General features: G+C 35.0%; 1 long non-coding RNA gene across 1 annotated transcript; it reads right to left on the bottom strand.

Moving 5' to 3' along the window:
* Positions 1–1,359: 1,359 nt before the first annotated feature.
* Positions 1,360–19,182, bottom strand: LOC126954325 (uncharacterized). The gene is made up of 3 exons (XR_007725587.1): positions 19,172–19,182; positions 18,736–18,829; positions 1,360–1,471 (listed from the first exon to the last, which is right to left on the bottom strand). It is a non-coding gene; the product is annotated as an uncharacterized LOC126954325 (long non-coding RNA).
* Positions 19,183–21,869: the final 2,687 nt, after the last annotated feature.

Raw genomic sequence — 21,869 nt, forward strand, 5'->3', positions numbered from 1 at the left:
CCACAAGGCATTATTCTAGATTCAGTCATTATATACAATCACCATTAATAAATTGTGAAGAATCTGGTAGTAAAAACATTATGTCTATGTAAATATATGTATTATATATTACATCTATAGATTTTAAAACATTATGTAATATATATACATTTGTGTGTGTTTGTGTATATGTAAGTATATATACTTATATATAAGTGTGTGTGTGTATATATATAAAAAATATATAAAACACAATTCCCAGCATTATGGGGTAAATATGAAACAAAATATTTCTGCAATGTAAAGTCAACTCTACAGGTCCATTTTTTTCTCTTTTTCTCTCTCACTTTCTTGCTCTTCCTTTTCTTTTTTATTTTACTTCTTGGGAAATAAATGCTGGTGAGCTATTCAGCATATCTTTTAAGTACCAATAGTAAATTCAATACTCTGATTTTTTTAAAAAAACTTGTGTTTTCTTTATTGATCATATTTATTTTTCATAATATAAACATGTAATAAAACTACTGTCAATATTTCCTAAACATTTTTAAAATTTTTGATGGTCATGATACTCAATTTTTAAATGATTATTTATTGAAAGTGGCCTTATTAAGGGAAAAGAGAAACAGGAAGTAATCCAGGGTATAGCTATGAGTATAGCTGTAAAGAAAAAGTGTGGGTGGAGACGGGGAAAACAATGCTAATTTTGTGGGGGTTTTTTTTGTTTTTCTGTTTTTTTGTTTTTTTGTTTTTTTGAGACGGAGTCTCGCTCTGTCGCCCAGGCTGGAGTGCAGTGGCCGGATCTCAGCTCACTACAAGCTCCGCCTCCCGGGTTCACGCCATTCTCCTGCCTCAGCCTCCCGAGTAGCTGGGACTACAGGCGTCTGACCCCACGCCCAGCTAATTTTTTGTATTTTTAGCAGGGACAGGTTTTCACCGTGTTAGCCAGGATGGTCTCATCTGCTGACTTCGTGATCCGCCCATCTTGGCCTCCCAAAATGCTGGGATTACAGGCGTGAGCCACCGTACCTGGCTAATTTTGTGATTTTTAAAAATCTGTCTTTATAAGCCATAATAATAGAAGTAAAAAAATAATAAATTTGTTTATTCAAAAAAATCTGTTGAGCACTCACAATTATGAAAATTAGTAGGAGGGATATAATAAATTATAATGTGGCAAACTTTTCTATTATACTTTAAGTTCTAGGGTACATGTTCACAACATGCAGGTTTGTTACATAGGTATATATGTGCCATGCTGGTTTGCTGCACCCATCAACTCTTCATTTTCATTAGTATTTCTCCTAATGCTATCCCTCCCCCAGCCCCCCACCCACCCCCTGACAGGTCCTGGTGTGTGATGTTGTTCCTCACCCTGTATCCGTGTGTCCTCGTTGTTCAACTCCCACCTGTGAGTGAGAACATGTGGTGTTTAGTTTTCCGTCCTTGTGATAGCTTGCTTAGAATGATGGTTTCAGCTTCATCCATGTCCCTGCAAAGGACATGAACTCATCATTTTTTATGGTTGCATAGTATTTCATGGTGTATATGTGAATGTGGCAATCTTTAAAAATGTACTATTTAGTAGAGGGAAATATCAGGCATGCTGAGTCTTTTATTAGCTACTTTTAATACAAAGTTAAAAATTATAAGAGTCATACTAGCTTAAATACAGACATACAGGCCAACAAAACAGAATACAGAGGCTGATAATAAACCCAAGTATATATAGTCAAATGATCTATGACAAGAGTGTCAAGATTATACAATGGAGAAGGTGCAAAAACTACACAATGGGAAAGGACAGTCTCTACAATAAATGGTTTTGGGAAAGCTGGATATCTACATGCAAATTAATGAAATTGGACGGTATCTCGCACACGCACAATGAGGAACTCAAAATGAATTAGAATCAAATGTAAGACCTGAAATTATAAAACTCCTAGAAAACAAACATGAAAAAGAGCTTCATCATATTGACCTTGGCAATAATTTCTTAGATATGACACTAAAAGCAAGGGAAACAAAAGCAAAAATAGACAAGTGCGACTACATCAAATTAAAAAGGTTCTACATAGCATGGGCAATAATCAATATAGTGAAAAGGCAACCTATAGAATGGAAGAAAATTACAAGCTATATGTCTATTAAAGAATTAATATCCAATATATAAGGAACTCCCACAACTCAGTAGCCAAAAAAGACCTGATTTTTAAAAACGAGCAAAGGACTTGAATAGACATTTCCCTGAAGAAGACATAGACATGGTTAACGGCCATATGAAAAGATGATCAACATTACTAATCATCAGAGAAAAATAAATCAAAACCACAATGAAATATTTCACACCTGTCAGGATGGTCATTATCCAAAAAACAGAAAATAACAAGTGTTAGCAAGGATGTTGAGAAAAGAAAACACTTGTATACCATTGGTGGAAATAGAAAATGCATCAGCCACTATGGAAGAGAGTATAAAGTTACCTCAGTAAACTAAAGATAGAACTACCATTTGATCCAGCAATCCCATATCTAAGTATTTATCCAGAGAAATTAAAATCAGGATCTGGAAGAGATATTTGTACTCCTATGTTCACTGAAGCAATTTTCACAATAGCCAAAGGTAGAAACAATATAAATGTCCATTGGCAGATGAATGAGTAAAGGAAATATGGGATATACATTCAATGGGATATTACTCAGCCTTAAAAATGAAGGAAATCCTGTTATATGCTACAATGTGGATGAACCTTGAGGACATCATGCTAAGTGAAATAACAGTCACAGGAAGACAAATACTGTATAATTCCACTTAAATAAGGTATCTAAAGTAGTCAAACTCAAGCAGAAAGTAGAATGATGGCTGCCAGAATTTGAAAGGAGAGGGAAATAGGGAGTTGCTGTTCAAATGAATATAGTGTACCAGTCATGAAAAGTAAAGAAGTTCTAGAGATGTGCCTTAAAACAATGTGTATATACTTAACAATATGGTACTTCACATTTAAAATTTTGTTGAGGATAAAATTTTGTTCTGAACAAAATTTCATGTGGTTTCATGTTGTGTTTTTTTACCACTATACACACACATATGTGCATATGTGTATATATGCACACACATACACTATATATGTACCATATACACAATGTATGTATACTGCATATATAGTATATATAAAGATATATATATACACACACATAAAGTGAAATGACAGAGAAGTAATATCAGAACTCAGAAAAAGGAAAGATTACTATGAGTCAAGGTTATCAGAGAAAGCTTCAAGAAAGAGACTGAATAAGTCACAGGCCTTAAAAGATACATAAGATATGAACATTTAGAGATTATTTGCAGTACTCTTTCAGGCTAATGAAATAGCATGAGCAATAGCATAGAGGAAAGAATCTTAAAGCACTCAGGAAATAGTAGTTCATATGAACCTGAGTGAGGTATGTAAAAGGAGAAATAGAAAGTAGGATTCGAATGACCAGGCTACAATTAAAGAATGCCGACCAGGCGCGGTGGCTTACGCCTGTAATCCCAGCACTTTGGGAGGCTGAGGCAGGCTGATCACCTGAGGTCAGGAGTTCGAGACCAGCCTGGCTAACATGATGAAACGCTATCTCTACTAAAAATACAAAAATTAGCGGGGCGTGGTGGCATGCTTGTGTAATCCCAGCTACCCAGTAGGCTGAGGCAGGAGAATCGCTGGAACCCGGAAGGCAGAGGCTGCAGTGGGCAAAGATTGTGCTACTGCACTCCAGCCTGGGTGACAGAGGAAGACTTAATCTCAAAAAAATAAAAATAATTTTAAAAAAGAATGCCTTGGAAGGTAAACTAAGCAGTACAGATTTTATGTTTCTACATAATATGAAGAATTGAACTTTTGAGGACTTCAATGAATATAAAATGACAAGGATAAAATTTAAAACTTGCAGGATAGTATATTTGAAGTTCACAGGCACATTGTCAATAGCTGGCCTATATAAAGCACAAAAATTACATCTATTCACATTTTTAATTTTTCTTGCCTTTACAGATTCATTAAAAATAGTAATTACACAGTACTTACAGGTGTGATAAACATTAGAAAAATATGAAGGAGTATAAAATATTGCTTTTCCTTAAAAAAATCTCTTTAGTTAAAACAAATCTAAATTATGCAAAGCAATTAGAATATAACCAAGTAATTCATATACTGGTCAAATTAATATGTAGCTTCAACGAAGGGAAAAATTGGGGAGGGCTGGCTTAATCAAGAAAGGTTAGTCAGAGTCAGTGTAGATTAGTGCTTAAGAAAACAGGCTCTGGAATTAGAATGAATTATATTTAAATCCCTGCTGTGTAATTAAATGTGTGATCTTGGGTAAGTAACTTAACTGCTTGGGATGTTTCTTACTCTATATAATTGGGAGAATTCTATGAAAATTTATGCAGACATAAAATTATACTGCACAGCAGAAACTTAACATAGAATAGTTCTTCTCTCTTACTATGCCTAAGGATGAATCAGAAAAATCAGAGAAAATATCAGAATATATATTGTATATTTTTGGCTGAAAACAATACATGTACTTTTGTGAATTTTTGAAAAGAAGACAAAAAAGGAGATAATGGAAAAAAATCACCTATAATTCTATTCCATGAAATAAATATACTTAAGATTTTATTTATTCTTTTCTCAGAGGAAGAGAGAGAGACAGAGTACTCCTACCTTACCCCTTGATAATATGAGTCCTCTTTTTCATGATATTAACCATTTTAGGATTGCATTATCTTTAATGACTGACCAGTTGCCTATAATAAAGATTGGACCTACATTTATTTACCAAGTATTTACTGCACATTTCCTATGTGTTGGTTACTGTTCTAGTACTGAAAACAGAGCAGTTGACAAAGACAAAATCCTTAACTAATGGTTTTCAACCATTTGAAATCATGATTTCTTCTAATGTTTCACTATCACAAACCACATATCAACAAATGTCTTTGTATATAATTTTGCAAATATCTGTGTTTATTTCCTGTTTTCTCAGAAATAGTTCTTGTAAGGTCCTCTGAGTTGGCCGCACCATGGTCAAGCCATGGTGACATTCCCCTGCCCTTATGATAATATACTTTGTGATATTACCCATCCTTGTGAATGTACTTTGTAACATTCCTCCATGCCCTTGTGACAATACACCCTCCTTACCCTTGTGAATGAACTTTGTAACATCCATCCCCTGCCCCCCAAAAATTGCTCCTTAATCCACTGCCTATCCCAAACCTATAAGAACCAATGATAATCCCACCACACTTCGCTGACTTCTTTCTCGGACTCAGCCCACTTGCACCCAAGTGAATAAACAGCCGTGTTGCTCACACTAAGCCTGCTCAGATGGTCTCTTATACGGACACACTTAACAGTTCTGAAAACAGAAATAAAGATATAAATTTAGGAAAGACTCCTAAAACATATAACAAATATGAGTTCTAGATGAGCTGAGCCAATTTTACTTTTGTGGACAATACAGGCATACCTCAGAGACATTACGGGTTTGATTTCAGGCCACTAAATAAAGTGAATATCTCAGTAAAACAAACCATACAGTTTTTTTTCCTTTCCTAATGCATATATAAAAGTTACATTTACACTATACTGTAGTATATTAAGTGCACAATAGAATGATGTCTAAAAAAAGGTAGTCTATTAAGTGTGCAATAGGATGATGTCTGAATTTAAAAATATTTTGTTGCTTTAAAATGCTAATGAATATATGAGCCTTCAGTGAGTCACAATCTTTTTGCTGGTGCAGGGTCTTGCGTTGCTATTGACGGCTGCTGACTGATGAGCATTGTTGTGGCTGACGGTTAGCTGTGGCAATTTCTTAAAAACAGATAACAATAAAGTGTACTGGATCAATTGATTGTCTTTTCATGAATGATTTCTCTATAGCATGCAATGTTGATGGCATTTTCCTGGCAGTAGAACTTCTTTTCAAACTGGAGTCAATTCTCTCAAACTCTACTGCTATTTTATCAAATAAGTTTATGTAATATTATAAATCCTTTGTTGTCATTTCAACAATGTTCATAGCATCTTCACCAAAAGTAGACTCAATCTCAAGAAACCACTTTCTCTGTTAGCCATAAGAAGCGACACTTCATCCTTTCAAGTTTTTTTATGCAATAGCTGAAAATTAGTTGTATCTTCAGGCCCTACTTATAATTCCAGTTATCTTTCTATTTCTACCACATCTGCAGTGAGTTCATCCACTGAAGTTTCAAACCTCTCAAAGTCATTCATTAGGGCCGGAATCAACTTCTTCTAAACTCTTGTTAATATTGATATTTTGACCTGCCATGAATCATGAATGTTCTTAATGGCATCTAAAATGATCAATCTTTTCAAAATATTTTCAATTTACTTTGCCCCGATTAATCAGAGCAATCACCCATCTATGGCAGCTAAATATATCTCTTAGTAAAATTTGAAATTTTTCATTACTCTTTGATCCATAGGTTGCACAATGGGTATTGTGTTAGCAGACATAAAAACATTAATCTCCTCATACATCTTCATCAGAGCTCTTGGATGACCTGGTGCACTGCCCTTAAGCAGTAATATTTTGAGCAGTAGGTTTCAACAGAAGTCAAAATATTCAGTAAACCATACTGTAAACAGATGTGTTGTCATTCAGGCTTTAATGTTTTATCTGAATCTATACAAAGATTAGATAATGCTTAAGGGCCTTAGGATTTTCAGAATGGTAAATGACCATTGGCTTCAACTTAAAGTCACTAGCCACATAGGTCCCAGCAGAAGTCAGCCTGTCCTTTGAAGCTTTGAAGCCAAGCAATGACTATTCCTTTCTAGTTATGAAAGTCATACATGGTGTCTTCTTCCAATATAATGCTGCTTTATCTACATTGAAAATCTGTTGGTTAGTGTAGCCATTTTCATCAACCATATTAACCAGATCTTCTCGATAGCTTACTGCCACTCCGCATCAGCACTTGCTGCTTCACCTTGCACTGGTGACAGCTTCTTTGCTTAAACCTCATGAATCAACCTCTGCTAGCTTCAAACTATTCTTTTGCAGCTTCCTCATATCTCTCAACCTTCATGAAACTGAAAAAAGTTAAAGCCTAACTTTGAATTATACTTTGACTTCAGGGAATGTTGAGGCTGGTTTGATCTATCCAGACCACTAGAACTTTCTCCATACCAGCAATAAGGCTGTTTCACTTTTTATCATTCGTGTGTTCACTGGAGTAGCATTTTTAATTTCCTTCAAGAACTTTTCCTTTGCATTCACAACTTGGCCAACCACTTGACACAAGGCGGCTAGATTTCAGCCTATTTCTGCTTTGGACATATCTTTTTCACTTACCTTAATCATTTCTAGGTTATGATTTAAAGTGAGAGACGTTCAACTCTTCCTTTTACTTGAAGACCTAGAGGCCACTGTGGGGTTATTAACTGACCTGATTTTAATATTGTTGTGTCTCAGGGAATAGAGGCCTGAGGAGAGGGAGAGAAATGAGAAAAGGCTGGTTGATAGAGCAGTCAGAACATATGTAACATTTATTGATTAAGTTCCCTGTCTTATATAAGTGCAGTTTATGGTGTCCCAAAACAATTATAATAGTAGCATCAAAGATCGCTAATTGCAGGTCACCATAACAGATATAATAATAATGAAAAAGGTTGAAATATTGTAAGAATTACCAAAATGTGACACAGAGACAGGTAGTGAACACATACTGTTCGAAAAACAACACCAACAGACTTGCTTAAAGCAGGGTTGTCACAAACTTTCAATCTGTAAAAAATGTGTCTGCAAAGCACAATAAAATGAGGTATGCCTGTATATAAGAATATCCAATTAATCACACTTCTGCTAAAGTATTTTTCATCAGTTTAATAATATATAGCTATATAGATTCCATCATCATCATTATTCAACAAAAAATTCTAGACTTATAAAATTATACTAAATGTGTCAATCATGTTATCACCCAGTCAAGCCCTGATATTTAAGGCCATTGTCAACCACCAGGTGACCCAACATTATATCCCAGAAGATATGACCTGGCATGGACATCTTGTGGACAAGCTGAGCAGATCAGTGAGGTGATCTAGCATAAAAGAATTTAGTCCAAAGCTTGGTCAATTATTTAGAATCTGAAACTGAAAATATTTCTATGATTGTAATTAAAGAAATATATAGAAAAGAGACTATGAGGCTATGAAAAGGTCATGTAGAAAACAAACCTATTTAGGAGATAAACCTTTTAGTTAGCAGAAGCTATTAAGTAGAAAAATAGGTAAAAAAGGTATCTGTACAAAGCAAGAAATGCATATGAGAAGGAAATTAAATAGACTTGCTAAGTAAACTAGTGATAAAATAGGAGTGTCAAATGAGAGCATCCAAGAGCATGAGACAATTATACTGATGGCAGGGCTATGTAGTGAATTCTCCTCTCTCTATTTACTGGCCCTAGTTACCAGGTAGTGATAACTAGAGTCCCAGTCATGGACGTAATAGAATCCACAAAAGAAGCATGAAGATGTGACGGTGCTAGAAACACTGTGAAATGCAGAGATAAAGGCTATATAGACACAGACTGACAAAAAAGGCTTAGCTTAGCCCTGGAGCAGAACTGCAGTTATGCTCTTTCCATAAAACCATTCTTTGAAGTTACCTGCACAGCCTTACTCCTTGTAACCAAAATGAAATAAAATAATAATTCTTTGCTATTTTAAAAATATTTTATTCTACAATGTCTCATCTGAATTCCCAGAGTCCATATAAATGTTCAGAGCAATTATTACTCTTGCTTTTCTCTTTATTTTGTTTTATAGGTGGGCCTCGGAGAGATGAAATAATTCATTCCATCAGGTCTTTTGATTCTAAATCATCTCCATTCAGAAAAAAATGTATTAAGAAATTATAAAGAAGCAGAAATCATACTAGTCAATGAAATGACATACATACATACAATATACAAAGATACAATTCCTTCCATAAACAAGCTTACAATATAATAGGAGAGGCAAAAAAAGGGAATCACAAGTTATGACACAGTTAATTTCAAAGATACATGTGTGCACAAGATGTTAATTGTAGAGGAGAGAACTTGAACCCAAATGTCAGTGAATAGCAGTGAATATCCAGGACTAATCAGTGGATAGCACAAAACAACAGGGAGGAAAGCCAAGGGAAAACAGAGCAATTAAAAAGGTAAGGCTTTATGGAGGAGAGCAAGAGAATAGTATATGGCACATGGAAGGTGGTCAATCAATTTTGACTGAATAAAGGAATAAGCTAATTATGATCTTACAATTTACTATTGAAGCATGATTGAGTGTTTGAGTGGACAAAGAGGCAGAAGATTATTTTTAAAGAGATACAGAGATTATAGAATAATTGGGGATGTTTCAGTTATTTGACATGGTTGGAGGGGTGAGAGTATGTATTGGAATTTGAATATTAAGAGGTAGTAAGGTGCCAAATTACACAGGGCTTTCTATGTCATTTTAAGACATCTGATACTTATCTTGAGGTCCCTGAGGAATAAGGAGAGTGCTTATATTATCACATTTGCATTTTAGGAATATAAGTCTGATAGCCATGTGAGGAGTAGATTAGAGAAAGATAAAAATAGAGCAGATAGATAAGAAAGAAGGGTTTCATAGAGGCTGAGGAATAAGGCTTGTGCAGTTAATATAAGTCAGGGAGAGTCAAATTGAATAGGAGGGAACAAATCACAAAGGAATTCAACAGTTTACTAGCACAAGACTTAATCACCAATTGGATGTATAGAATGATAGATAAAAAGAGTGATAAATTGGCTTTCAGGTCATTTTTGGCACTTTTAGGTGCCATTAACCAAATATTAAATACAAAAATTGAGCAGATTAAAAAGAAGCAGAGGAATAAAAGGAAAGCCAAGAGATAGTAGTGTCAGGGCCTGAGATAATTTAAAGAAGAAAGGAATGACCACAATGTCAAATGGCAAAGTAATGTCAAATAAAGTAAAAACCAACTTATGTGTGAGAGTTGGCAATTAGAGCGTTGGTGGCCTGTGCAACAGCTGTTTCAGGGAATAGTGGAGACAGCTGGCAGAGAGCAGCTGGTAGAAAGAGTGAGAATGGGAATCAAGGACAGGAAACCAAAAGCCCAGAGACTTCTTCCTTATACCTTGTTATTGGTATCTTACAAAAGTTAAGCATATTGGGAAAATATTAGGGAATTCAAGATTCAGCTCAGCTAACCATATAAGTATTATTTAGTTAGAATTACAGTGAAATATGCAGCACATACTTAGAATCCTTCACTAGATGAAGTGCATTACATTTTCAACATGAATCATCTCTGCTAGACTATAAATTCCAAAACATCAGGAATTGTTCCTGCCTTCTTTCCCGTTGTACTAATACCTGGAAGTCATTAAATATGTGGTAGATAATAACTTCCTTATCTCTATTTTTATTTTACTCATGCCAGTAGAAATTCCATTCATTCATTCAGGTTCAGAGGAGGAAATACCACTCCCTCCACAAAATTTTTTTCAATATCCCCTGGGTCTCTCTCTCCCTCTCTCTCTCTTCCTCCTTCTCTCTCTCTTTCTCCTGTTATTTCAATATGATAGAATATGTTATATATATATTCATACCATCTTATAGTTACTTTTATACACGTGTATCTTTTTGACTTGAATATTTATTAGTTTTGTTTTATCAGAGTAGCAGAACCTGTATGGGTAATATAAGGGCTTATTTAGAGGTTTATTTACTTCAAGCCCATCTGTTATCCCTGTCTGTAGTGCTGGCCCTGAAACAAACTGGACCAGCAGTCAGGAAGGGAAGATAAATATAAATAAGGGGAAGGCAAGAACAACCTGAAGTCCATGAGGACGAGCTTAAGTCTACAAGGATAAACAAACCTTCATCTGTCTTTCACCAGAACCTTCCCTGATCTCATATCTCCTCCAAGCCTCTGGCCTCTAACCTCAGTGCTGCAGTTTTCCGCAGCTCTATGGTGCTTCAACATGATGCTGGTAACAAATGGTTCCCAGGGTTTGAAGAAGATTAAAAAAAAAAAAAAAAAAAGATCCAGCAAAACTTGGAGGTGAACCTGCAGATCCACAACAATGTACAAATAGTAAAATGGTGCCTGATGCTACACCAACCTGCTGAGGGTGAACCCGGCTGCTGCTTTTCTTCTACTTCCCAAATCCCACACAAATTTCTCTTGTAATCAACCCCAACCCAGGGTAGAGAATTCCAGAAAAGTAGCCCCAGATTAGCTAAGTGAACATACTATAAAATTATCACAGTCCATCATTTATTAATTTAGCATCATATATATCCCTTTTCATCATACTTAATTTCTACACAAACACAATATCAAAATCATGTATTCACTATCCTTTGTACAACCAAAAATATGCTAACCTTCTCCCCAAAAAGGATGCAGTCATACTTTTTGAATGATATTATTTACCATCTAGGACAATCATGTCCCTCTTTGACATCCTGTAAGTTAAATGCTAATGTTTGAGGTTAGCTATTATTGTTACTTGTTATGTTCGATCATAGGAGAGTGGTAGAAGGAAAAAATCATTAAAATAGACACAAATATTTTCATATCAAATCAATAAGGAAAAAAACTTGTGATTATTATGGTACTCATTTCTGAAAACTGGATGCATAACAGCTAATATTCTAATGTCTTTCTTTCACTGCCAATTTCATGTATAGTTTGCCCACACCAAGCACCTTGGCATGTAGAGTGACCCAAAGTTTCATTTCTCAAGGGTCAGGCCATTAGTCATTTTGTGTGTATGGAATTGTTGTAGTTTATTCATTGACTTTAACTGTAGAAATTGAAACTACTATGAAGTTTCCCAGAAGATTTCCTGCATTCCCATACAGACTCCTCTTTAACCTACTGTGCAGTAGAAAATCAATTTCCTCATGTTAGTTAGGGTTAATCACCATTAGCCAGTACAATAACCTTATTTGCCTGTTTATCCACACGTGTAAGAACCTGCCAAAGGTTGAGGGGATCTCAACTTGCAGTTTAATAGAACCATTCCTATGCCCCTGGTGGAATGATTTACCTCTTGGTAATGAAGACTTCTCAACCAGCAGAACCCAAAGTTAGGGAGAAAGGAGCAAAAATGTCACTATCAGATCACTAAAAGTAACAGTGAGAGAATTCACTTTCATTTCTACATCTTAATTCCTATACTTATGCATTTTGACTATGGGAAAAACACCGCCATATATTGAAGGCTAATTTAGAGCATATACCATATTCTGATGGCCCTTACCCCAGCTTCCAAAGTGTTGCCCAAACTGCCACCAAAACTGAGTCTTCAAAATGTCACTTCATATATTTATCAAAACCAGATACCTCAAGTTGATGGAAAACATGGTAAAACCAGTGAATTCCACAACCATAAGCCTACTGTCACACGTTATCTTATGTAAAATGGGTCACTTCGTCAGAAGAAATGTTTGGGGATTGCCATTACAGTGACTAAGTCATTGGTTAGTCCATGTTTGCTGGTTTTGAAAGAACAATTGAAGAAAGGGAGGTAAATCCATATCCAGAGTCAATGAGAAAAAATTCCAGCTCTTTCCATGAGGGAAACAATCTAATGTAACAGTCTGTCACAGTAGACCACTGGCCACAATGAATGGTGTCATGTTGGGACCCACATGTTGATCTCTGTTCTTGACAGATCAGGCATTCAGCACTACCTGTAGGTAGTCACTGGTGATGATTTGAAGTCCATTTGCTGAAACCATGCATAACCTGCATTCCCACTACAGTGGACAATTTGTGAGCCCATTGGGCAAGGAAAAGAATGGCTGAAGTTAGAATGTGTCATTTTGACCATATTATGATGAAGCTCCTTGATACGGTTAGGCTTTGTGTCCCCACCCAAATCTCATCTTGAATTGTAATCCCCATTATCCCCACATGCTGAGGGAGAAACATGGTAGGAGATGATTGGAACATGGGGGCAGTGTCCACCATGCTGTTCTCGTAATAGTGAGTGAGCTGTCATGAAATCTGATGGTTTTATAAGTGTCTGACAGTTCCTCCAAACACTATTCTTTCTTGCCTGCCGCCACATAAAATGTGGCTTTGCTTCTCCTTCACCTTTCACCATGATTCTAAGTTTCCTGAGGCCTCCCCAGCCATGCAAAACTGTGAGTCAATTAAACCTCTTTCCTGACTATCCAATCTAACCAAGAGTCACTGACTAACCAATCTAACCGAGAGTCACTGACTATGAAACAGTATAGAGCTATACCTCCGGCTTTTTCTCCTTTCAGATTTGAAGTTCTGGTCACTGAGGGTATTGTTTGGAGTCATCCATAGACCAGATTCAGATTTTTTCAAAAATTTTTAAGGCAGGTACCACATCATTAAACACAGCATCCTGTATGTGGAAGTTACTCAAATATCTGTTAACATGAACTTAAAATACTTTATTTTAACTAGCAATTTTGATTTCCTTTTGGGAGGAAAAACAGACCAACTAGGGGAGACTAGTGGAACAGAAAATTCTTTTGTGCATTTAGATTTAGAATCATTTAAATATATTGCTTATTTTCAATTACTTTAAATTTGGAATAATAAACTCAGCAACTGCAGGTTTTTAAAAAAGAATTCTATTCTTCACAGTTAAAAAAATTTATATGTGTTTATTTGTATTTCCACTGTCTTGTACTAGAAATTTTAAATTCAGTGTTGATAGAATAGAGGCTGACTTCCTCTTTTATTTCTTGGAGAAAATTTGCACAGCTTTAAAGTAAGCCATGCTTACAAAATACATGCATTAACCTTTTGTAAAAATGTCATTATGCATGCATGTTCACATAGTGCCAGTGAATATCGGATGTTACTCAAATCCACTCTACCATTCCTAATCAAGTCAAACAAACTTCTTCCGGCTTCTTTCATTCAACAATTAATTGTTTTAAAGAAACTTTAAATAAGGCTGTGGAGTAGAGCTACATTGTAGGAGTTTGAAATAGTAGTTGTCTTTATTTTTACTGAAGAAAATTCCAGAAAATGTTCTGGTCAATTCTCCCACATATTATAGGGGTGGGCATTATCTCTACTTATGTTACTTGTTGCCTCATATTTATCTGATGGTGCAGGAGCATGTGTGTATTCTGAGATTAATTAGGAGATTCCCATTTATTTCCTGTGCCTTACATTTGGGTTTTTTTTCCATATTATATTCAGAGTTCCCATACCAGTGCTTCTCAAGTTTCTGAAGTGTACTCCTGGAATCAATGAATGGTGAGGTTTTGTTTTAAAATTATGACCAAGTCTGTGTTCTCATAATGACTTGTTAATAGCATATGAAATACTTGATCATTTCCTTCTTCGAACACTTCTTTCTCTTGGCTCTTTTGGTGCTCTATCTACATGACTGCTTACTTCCTCCCAGGCTCTTTTGTTGAATTTTCTTAATCTCCATAACCTTTAAATGTTGTAGTCACCAAGACTTGGTTTTTCCTTCCTTATCTACTCTTATTTCTAAATGATCTCCTGCCTCATGATTTGAAAGATTATGCTATGCTAGTTGTCAAATTTATACTGTCTCAGAACTCTATGCTAAATTTCAGACTCATATTTAATTACTAACTCCATATTTTCATTTGGATATCTGATAGATACCTTAAACTACATGTTGAAACTCAACTCCTGATTCTCCACACTCCCCCAAAACTCATTGATTCCCACTGCCTTTCAGCTTTTAAAGTGACTACTCTATCCATCTGTTTGATCTGACCAAAATCCTTGTCACCATTCGTCTTTTTTCATACCCACAGCACTTATTCTTTAGCAAATCCTATCAACAACTTTTCTCCCACTCTTCCCACAACAATTCTGATTTAAATCAACACACATCTTACCTGGATTCTTATAAAAGCTGGTCGTTTGTCTTACATCTTAGCCTACACACAGCTTCCAGAGTGATCTTTTATAATCATATCATATCCTGTTACTCAGTCCTCAAAACCAACCAGTGGGATTAATTTTATTGTTGTCTATATTATTATTAATATGACAAAATTCTTGGCCTTCAGGAATGTAAAATGCAGCATAAAGTGGGAAATGAGAGAGAGTAAATAAATTAAAAATTACTGTGGTGGTTAAAGAAGGAAAAGAATGATTCTAGGCAGGAGGAAGAGGGAGGGAAGATATTATAGAAGGATGATACTTATTCTAGGTCTTGACAGTGGATAATAGAAGTCTCATGAAGCATATCTAAAAGGGAAATAGTGTGTGCAGTGGAATGATCATAAGAGGAAAGATAACTTATTTGAAAAACTGAGAGATGTTTATTAGGTTTGGGTCTCTGGGCTCATAATAGAGGAGTAGCAAAGAGAAGTCTGAATAAATAAGTGGATATCATAAAATCATATACTTTGTGTGTCACAAAGGTGGCTGGATTGTAGCCTGCAAGTTATATAAAGCCACTGAAATATTTTAAACGTGGTCATATTAGCAATCAAAAAATAATTCTGGGTAGAAGGGTTAGAAAATGGGAGTTAGAAAGCTACTGAAATAATGTATGTAAACTTATAAGAAATTTTCCCAAGAAAATAAATGAAAAGGGGCAATACAGAGGTAAGAGATGGGAAATAGTTTAAACCAATGTCATATTAAGGTCACTTTGAAACAAGGGAAAACAGGTAAGAAAGTAGAAATATTTTGATAGCTCGTAAACTAGAAGAGGAATAAGTTGAAAATGAAATTGAATGCAAAATTTCCATTCTGGACATATTGTGTTTAAGATAAATACACAGTACATAAGACTTAAGCCACTTAAGAAGGCTGTGGAACATCCCGGTGGAACATTCAATAAGAAGAGGCCGTTTGGAAGAGATCTGAGCTGCAGGTAGAAATTTGGAGATCATAAGTATATGTGTGTCCGCTAAAACCATACATGTAAATGACTTTATAAAATTTGGAGATCTTAAATATATGAGTCCATAAAAGCATATTGTCCAAGGAGAGTACATAGCACAAGAAATGAGTAGCACTGAAACCCAAGCTCTGCAAAACACCCACATTTAAGGGTCACATGGAGGAAGAGCAGTCTGAGAAAAAGACTTGAAAACATAGATAGGGATTCAGGAGAATTCTGAAGTCCTAAAGGGTAAGAAAAGAGAGGTAAAAAGTAACTAATCAACAATGTCACTCCCTGTGGAAAAACAGTAAGGTTGAAAACTTATGGCAGCTGATAATTTGGTGACTAGCACAGAACTGCTTTATGCAGCCTATTTGTTAGGAATTGATCTTTGTTATATACCAATAGGAAACCAATTTTCTTTTCATTTATTCAATATACTTTTCCATGCCTGTGTAGTTTGTGGCTAATATGGCCTCTTAAAATAAAATAGATGCTCCAAAACAAAGCCCTTTTCTTTTGTCATTGAAAGTCCTTGTTCCCTAAAACATAGGATCACCTGAATTTGGGCCATTTCCCTTTATCAAAATAGTCATTCTGTAACTCTATAAACATATAAAATTCTCAAACATTAATTTTAATAATTCTTAATTTGACATATATTTATTATCCTTAAAACATTCTTTTATCTCTTCCATAGAAATGGTAGCACCTTTGTGTTTTACTTTGCAACCCTCATCAAAAGTGTTGGGCTTTATAGAAGTCTCCATTGGCCACTGTCTGAGATGTGGCCTTTACCCCTCCTTGTTTGCAGCTTACTCATTTTATAAGTCAAAAAAAAAAATACATAAATAAAAGGTGTAAGATTAAAGTGAGCAAGATAAAAGAGGATAATAAAAGAAGTGAGGCTGAAAAAAGGTGGCTTCCAGAACTCCTTGAACAATAACAGACCCTCATTCATAATAAGGAGACACTTTGCTGGAAGCCTTCTTTCAAAAATGTAGTACAGTGCATAACCTTGGAAAGATAAGGTGAAGTCAAACTGCTACAGGGAACAGTTATTCTCCTCCAATTCCAGTATATAAAACTTAAACTTTTCTTACATTCTTCCAATACTTACTGGGGAAGTGACAACATCTGTTCTGAACCAATGCAAAGTTTGCATCAAAGAAATAGGAAGGGATGCAATTTGAATAAAAAGAAGTAAACCAAGCAAGAGCCATGATCATGAACAAGGTTTATACTAGCAGCATACTCAACTCCTTTCAAAAAGGTAAGAATAACACAACAGCTTTCAATTACACCTAAACCACATTGTCCTCACACAGAACATCTGGTAATGTTCAGTTGCAAATTCCCAAAGGATTTTACACTTATTAAATTCTTATTAAAATTAATAGCGGGCCTTCAAGGCATGGCAATATTGTAACAGCCCTTTATCAAGAAAATATTATAATCTGAAATAATAAAACTGTCTTCAACTTTAAGAAAATTAAGTCCAAATATTATATACAGGAAACTAGTTAAATTTATTCCTGAGGAATGTTATTCCTTTCCATACCATATTGACACACTGATTATTTATTCATAACACAATGTCATGAACATTAGCGATGAATACTTCTGTATGATGACAACAGATATTCCCACAAGTTCAAAATCCTAATTATTCCCATTCTTATATTCCTTTATGCTATAATTAACTGGTTTTAGTGACTGGAATATCATTTTGCATACTGTGTCATTGTCACAGTCTGATAAATACCACTGTTTAAAAAGTCACCCTTTATATGGCCTAAATCTCTTCTTGAGACATATCAACACTGCCTAATTAAGAAATTTATGTATAAATTGAAGTTGTTGTTTGCCTACTTTTCTAAATAGTCTTTTGCACCCTGACTTCAACTTTGATGGCCATGCATTCTCTGCCTCTCTTTCTGTTTCTCTGTATATCTGTCTATGAGTGTGTCTCTCGCTGATTCTGTTTGTATGTTTCTGTATACATCTGTGTGTATAAATTTTATTTTTCTTCTGTGTGTGCTGTGTGTAGCTACTGTACTTATATCTTGCCATGGGGTGTGTGGGTATGGGTATCTCTTCTTTTATTGGGATAAAATTGATGTGACATAAAATTCACTGCATTAATCAGTTTAAACTGTACAATTTAGTGTTTTTTTAATATATTCACAAGGATATGCAACCATCACTACTAAGTACAGAATATTTTGATCACCCTAAATAGAAAGATGGTACTCATTAAGCAGTCATTCCCCAATTTTTCCTCTCATCAGCCCCTAGCAACCACTAATCTTTCTGTCTCTATAGATTTGCCTGTTCTAGACATTTGATATAAATGGAACCATACAATAAGTGACCTTTTGTGTCTAGCTTCTTTCATTTAGTATAATATTTTCAAGGTTCATCCATACTGTAGCATGTTTCAGTACTTCATTCCTTTTTACTTTTAAATAAGTGCTAGTCTAGGTTCTTTGTATCTTCAAGAGTGAGCATGTGTGTGTCTCTCTCTGTAGATGTCTTTGTATGCATATTTCTTACTCCCTCTCTCTGTTTCTGGTAACTGTATTTTTATTAGAGAAATACTGGCTACACTCTTCATCTCTGAGTGTATTTGTGTACCTGTGTATACAGATAGACAGACATAGGTAAACACTACAAGAGACTTAGACAATCAATGTTATGAGCTTGTTTACAGAAAGACTGTATTTAATGATTATTGGTTCTTTTTCTTAGAATCTTGCTGGGCTATCAAAGGTAACTGGAGACCCTCCACAGAGGGCAGTTTTGAAATAAGAGGAATCTCACCTTACATACAGACTCTTTCTGGCACCAGCAGTCCCACATAACTAGACATAAAGGGCCTGTTCCATAACAAGTGCATAGTCACTTGGGCAAAGAACTGAAAAATTAAAACAAGAGCTCCATGTCAGAGAAGGTGGCATTAAAAAGGCACATCTGCAAATGCCCAAATCAAATTACCTTCTATCTATTATATTAAGGCTCCTTTTCAAGCCATGTTCCACACTCTCCAAAATCACAATTGTTACAATCACAATTCATAAGTGACAGCACACACTATGTTGTTACGTTCATAATCTCATTTTGTTCCCAACTGACTACAAAAAAATAATTACAAACTCTTTATTATGGCTTTCCAGCAGATCCACAACCTATCTACAATTCATAGCTTTAAGATCATCGACTGCTTTCTTCCGCTTCACCCCAACAGCTCGTTACTCACCTTGAACACAGCGTGCTTCTTCCTAGTGCTAGTTCCTCACCTTGAGGTATCTGGGTATCTTTCCTTTTCTGGTCTACATGACCTCTTTCAAGTACCAGATCAAATGTATTTACAATTCTCTGGTTTCTCCCTATCTTCTCACTACCCAATGAAATTAATCTTGCTCACTTATACACTCACATTTTAAAAACAATCCTATCGTGGGACCGATCCTAATTTTATTACAGCTATGTATTTACTTTTCTAAATTCCTTCTAACATATCAGATTCTGGAGTATTTTATTTAGTTGTTCATACCCAGTGCTTAACAAAATGCCTGGCACACACTAGATTCTGAATAAATTTTGGTGGAATTGGATAATTTTAAAACTTCATTTAGGTAGTGTGAAATTCACATGGCTTTTTGAATGATGAAACTGAGAAGAAGAAAAAGAGAGGGAAGTGAGCGGAATCTAAATAAGAACATGATTTCTAAGCCCAACTTATAAGGAAGAGTGCCCGGACACTGGCTCCATCGTCTTTGTGGCTGGCGCGCCAGGCGAAGAGTTCCTGTGTGCAGTCGGCGAACAATGTCACATTAGTGATGACAGTTGCCAGGCACTTGGGGAAACTTGCTGAGTACCATGGCCCACTGAAGCAGCAATTTTTCTCAAATCAGTTTCAGTTTCTCAAATGCTGAGTATGCAGTGATATTTCAAAGTAATCTCCGGAGATGCACTCAAGCACCAGCAGGAGTTCCAAGCTATTGTTCCATTACATCAGGTGTTATTTTTATGCTTTTTTTAAAAAAAGAGAAAAAGACACAAAAACTTCAGAGAGGACCTAATTCAATGCTTTTTGGTCAAGTACAATCCCCACTAGTTCCTTTCTAGCGCCCTAGAGGTTATCACCCCAATATTCAAATCTAAGTCTGCAACCAACTTGACCTATTGAATGAGCCTGATTATGAGACATTTTAGAGTTAGTATCCTCATTCTTTCTGTGCATATGGATTAAGTATCTCTAGGTTTCTTTTAAATGAGCAAAAATATCTCTTTTCTCCCAGCTGAGATGAAAGAATCTGATGTTAGAAAATAATTTTATATTTTGATTTATATTTTTATTCTTTTCTAATATCAGAGAACTCAGATATTTGTCTAAGTCGGAGAAAGAGAAACCATGTTTCATGCTGTGAATCAAAACTAAAGATATGCAAACTTCATAAGGAGGCAAAGAGAAGAGAGACTAAAGTAGAAAAGGGGAAATAAGAGGAGTATAAGGAGGAGATAAGTTGAGCCCAGTGAGGAAAACACTTTCCTGACAGCTAGACAAAGGGAAACCACACTGAAGATACTGTGTCTGATACAGTAGCCACCTTCTGAGCACTTGAAATGTAGCTAGTCCAAACTAAGATATTCTATAAATGTAAAATTGTACACCGGAATTCAAAATGTAGTATGAGAAAAGGAATATAAAACAGTTAATTAATAACTTTCATATTGACTACATGTTCAAATAATATTTTGAACATAGTGGGTTAAATAAATTAAAATTACCTTCACCTGTTTTTCATGTGACTACTAGAAAATTTTAAATTGCATATTTAGCTCACCTTACATTTCTATTGGACATGTCAAATGTTTTTAAATTCAGATTTGAGTAAGTAAACAATTATTTGAAATAATTATTGTAATAAGAGGAAAGGGACTATTACAACAGAGAATGCTCTAACCACGAGATCTGCAAAAACCTCAAAGTTAGGCAGAAAGGAATATGTATATGTAATATATACACATATTATATATGTAATATTATATATATTATTATGTATATTATATATAAAAGATATTTGTCTCAGATATTTGTCTAAGTCAGAGTAATATTATATATTATATATAATATTACATATATAATATGTATATATACACATATATAATATGTATATATTACATATATATTCCTTTATATATAATATATAATATATGTATTAAATATATAATATACCATATATTCCTATATATCTATATTACATATAATATATAGATATATAGATATATATATTATGGCTTTCTAGCAGATCCACAACCTATCCACAGTTCATAGCTGTTTGTAACTGAACCTATCACAGTTCATATATATATAAATATATATATCACACTTCATATATATAAATATATGTCACAGTTCATATATAAATATATATCACAGTTCATATGTAATATGTAAATATATATTATATAAACATATATAATATATAAATATATATATATCTATTAATCAGACAGGCAAACAAGACTGGAAAAAAATGAATGTGGAGAAGTGGGTGGCACGTCTGGACAATTGTTCAAGGAATGTATTTCCTTGCAGTCAGCTGATTCACAAGACGTACAGTTAAGAGAACAAGACACAAAGGTTTGTTTGCTGTATCAGGCTAGGAAGTATTAAAGTTCAGGGACTCAGGAAAGGAGAGAAGTTTAACTAAGTTTGTCAACTTAATTAATAGCACATTGTTCCGACTGATCAATAGGGCAAACAAATCAGCTAATATTTTATGGGGCAAAGAAATGGGAATGTGGAGGGTCTGTGTCTGGCCTTAGCATAAGCAAGCAAGGGCGGTGTCCATGAGCCTTATCTGAGTCATATGGAGAAAGGTGGTTCTTCATGATAAGCTATTTTCCTGGGACACAAAGGGTGGGAGATTTCTTAATTGTCCTTGTTT

Source organism: Macaca thibetana, chromosome 5, assembly GCF_024542745.1.
Source record: "Macaca thibetana thibetana isolate TM-01 chromosome 5, ASM2454274v1, whole genome shotgun sequence".
In the NCBI taxonomy this organism is placed as follows: domain Eukaryota; kingdom Metazoa; phylum Chordata; class Mammalia; order Primates; family Cercopithecidae; genus Macaca; species Macaca thibetana.